General features: G+C 45.5%; 1 long non-coding RNA gene across 1 annotated transcript in view; it reads right to left on the bottom strand.

The window, feature by feature from the left end:
• Positions 1–1,328: 1,328 nt before the first annotated feature.
• The window catches only part of LOC108799055, a 19,603-nt gene continuing 17,285 nt past the window's right edge, over positions 1,329–3,646 (bottom strand). Inside the window, exon 3 of the long non-coding RNA XR_001941991.1 lies at positions 1,329–1,419. This is a non-coding gene — a long non-coding RNA (uncharacterized LOC108799055). The remainder of the gene's footprint in view (positions 1,420–3,646) is intronic.

Below are 3,646 nucleotides of genomic sequence, written 5' to 3'. Positions count from 1 at the left end.
AAAAAGAACAACCACTCCCCTCCTCCCCCACACACACATAACATACACGTGCACCATATTGTGGTATACGCCAGTAACATGCGCTGCAGTGCGTTGTTAGAACGCATTGCAGTGCATGATTTTTTTCTATCGTAAAAAAACATTAATTTAACTGTGGCAGCGCATGGCAAAGCTTTGTGACGCATTGCCGTGCGTTGTATTACCTTGTGTTGTGATTAAATATACGCCTGTATCATTTTATCACAACACAAACACCAATACAGCGCAAAAACCATTTATAACATAAACCGCTTATTTACAGTTTAGCGTTTTTTTTACAATCCCCCTTTCCTCAGCCTCTCATTGGTGTGGCAGTATTGCTGACTTTATGTAAAATGTATAGCTGGTGGTATTCTGCATAACTGTATAATGATTATACAGGAATGCAGAATACCACCAGCTATACAGGACTACAAATTCCAGCACCAGCGGAACTACCGAGTCGCAGCGTTTGCAATTGCGACCGGGCCTTGGCGTTTGAGGATCCTCTCCTCTTAGCCCCGCCACCTGGCCGCCGAGACACAGAAGAGGGTCCTGCATGAGAGTCAGGTAAGTCTGGACCGTGAAGGGGGGGCGCGGGGGAAGGGGGGTGCTGGTGGTATTCAGCATTCCCCTGCTTTTTATTATGATGTATTGCTGGGACTTTTAGTCCTGCATAGCTGGTGGTATTCTGCATTGCTGTGTAATCATTATAAAGCAATGCAGAATACTCCAACTATGCAGGGCTACAAGTCCCAGCAATGCATTATATTTTTAAGTAGGTATGCACCAGTCAGTGCCAATACTGGGCATTTTCACAAGTATTCATACTCGTGAAAATGCCCCGATACTAAAAGCAGATACCTGTGTTCTGTCTAGAATACCAATGTAGTCGAATTTGCCACCCTCAGCATCTGCGCTTGTGCACAGACTAGTATGATCGAGGAAAGCTTGATCCGTCTGTGTGCAAACGCAGATACTGGGTTGGCGTTCTCGAAAGAACACCGTCACTAAATTTTTAAACTGAAGCGGCTGCCTGAGGTCCCGCGCTTGCTGGGGACCTCAGCAGCCTTCCTGTTAACCACACAGTTTCATGGCGGCGGGGGATTAGGGGGGCCCTTCATAGTTTCTTGCCCTCAAGGTTCTAGTTACGCCACTGAATTCCAGAAATACATTATACAAAGCTGCAGCGGCGGATCCAGGGATATCTGGATGCACCGCTTACACTCTAATGTGTGCGGGGGGGGGGCCCCGGCCTAAAGCCATGTAGGGGGCCCCGAAATTTCTGATGGCTGCCCTGGCTGTGCTAGGGGGGAGGCTGAGCGCAGTGAAAAGGCACATGGCGACCTACTGAAGACGGGGTTGCGACCCACTTTTGGGTCAAAACCCACCAGTTGAGAACTAGGGGCATAAACAAAGCTTCCTTGCATTATGGGGCATCAGGGAGCATGGCGGTGCCATTCATGTCAATGGCTCCACTGCCACGCCTCCCAGCCACAATGCGACCGCAGGGCATTATGGTGCCACGCGTTCCGCTGTGGGCGATCGCACTGTGGGCGGGAGGCGTGTTAGCGGTGCCATTGACATGGCACCACCACGCCCCCTCCGACCCAGTAATGTGGGGAAGCTTTGTTTATGCAATCCAGTGCATTCATGGCACAGAACCATGACCTGTACGCATCAGATAGTGTGAAGAAGCCCTAAATCAGTTTCTGTGGATCATTTATCTATTTTTATAATTTCACCCACCAACACATTACCGTTATTATATTAAAAATGTGCACACCTTTCCTGGCTGCGTACCTCTCTCAGCCTCCAGGTCTCTGGACAGGGAGCAATCTCTATCTAGCTATCAATCCGCCGCGCTGGGGCGGATTGATATCTACCTGCTTCACTGAGGAGGACAGTGCAGCTGAAACTTTAACTTAATATTGGGAGCCGTGGTTTAGGCAACACCACAATGTGGGAGCTCAAGAAAGAGGAGGGAATTGTTTCACCAGTGAGGAATTCATTTTACAGCTCTGTGAAGTAGGGGATAAGTATATCTGTAAAAGATTTGTAATATAAATAGGTAAAGCCGTACCGTCCTGGAGACTTACCTGATGGAAGTGAACGGATTACTGAACGGATCGTCTCATGAGAAATAGCGGCATTTAAATCTAACAGGGCTTCACAGAAAATCTTAGGCAGAGCGCTAGAATTGAGATAGTCTTGAATACGAGTAGCCAAGTGGGCATCTGAAGTGTTGAATGAAGGATCCCCTCAGTTATACAGCATGTTATAATAGTCCTTAAAGATAGTGGCTATTTTATAGCGTAACATATCTCTCAAAATCCCATATAGCTGTAACCTGCCTATTATTAAGGTAATTTCCTAACTTCCGAGCTAAGAGGGTATGAGCTTTATGGCCCTTTTCATAATCTTTTTGTTTAAGATAAAGCATAGAGATTTCCGTCTCATGTATTAAACAATGGCAAAGTTGGGCTCGAGCCCAAATCAGTTTACGCAAAAGCAGTTTAGTAGACCGAACAGTCAAGCGGTACTCTAAAGATATCTCAGTCCTCAATGTTCAAGTCAAGCCATATGATCTTTTTTAATCTTAGAGGCTAACGCTATATAATGACGCCTGACAGTGGCTTTTTGGGCTTCCCATAGATTGGATACCGCCGATACTGTCCCCACATTAGTAGTAAAGTAGAAGATAATAGCTTTTTCTAGTTCTAATTTGGAAGTTTCCTCCTTAAGGAGACCATCATTCAACCTCCAATGGCATTGTTTAATACTAGTGGGGTCTATCTGAAGGGTCAGCTCTGTGATCCGACCAAGATATGACTCCTATCTGAGGCCACTGTATTTCGCAAAACTGGTGGGTTAATAAAAAAATACTCCAAGCTAGTATGCGTATTATGGACAGCTGAAAAGAAAGAATACCTCTTCTCCGAGGGGTGAAGTACCCGCCAGGAATCCATCAGAGAATGTTGTCTTAACAGACGACAAAAGTGCTTTGAATTGGTCTCAGTAGAGTGTGGAGCAGGCTTACCCGAAGGACCCAAGCGATCAAATGCCGCAGAGTACGGTAGAGCAAAACAAATGGCAAACGCACTCATCAATTTGTTACCAGCTTTACAGCAAGGTGCACATGGAAGGGCCTAATACAGTACAAACAGCAAAACGTTTTCCCAGCACACTCACAAGCCAGCATGCAAAAAAAACCTGTCTAACCACTAAGGTTAAAAGCAGAGGTTTAGATACACATCTTCTGCAGAAAATGTGAAAGTCGCACAGCCACGTCAAGGCACCTCCATATAGTGCGGTCCTAACTCTAAACTATGAGAGTCTCCATCTTGGAGCACATGGGGCAAAAGATTAAATTGGGTGCAGGTTTGTCAGGAGGAAACCCAACCTCCTTACAGGCACAGGGATGTCTTCTGCAGAATACCGCACTATATGGAGGTGCCTTGACGTGGCTGTGCGGCTTTCACATTTTCTGCAGAAGACGTGTATTTATTTAAACAATGTCATTTATTTAACAGTGAAAAAAAACACTTTGTTGTTTTTGTCTGCACAAGCTGTATGAATTAAGTGTTTTATCAAATGAGGCTTTCCAGAAATGTAATCTAACAATATA

This window comes from Nanorana parkeri, unplaced genomic scaffold, assembly GCF_000935625.1.
Source record: "Nanorana parkeri isolate BGI_ZX_2015 unplaced genomic scaffold, ASM93562v1 scaffold1618, whole genome shotgun sequence".
Taxonomy (NCBI): Eukaryota; Metazoa; Chordata; class Amphibia; order Anura; family Dicroglossidae; genus Nanorana; species Nanorana parkeri.
The sequence above is the reverse complement of the archived record's forward strand: the minus strand, read 5'-3'. Positions and strand labels throughout refer to the sequence as shown.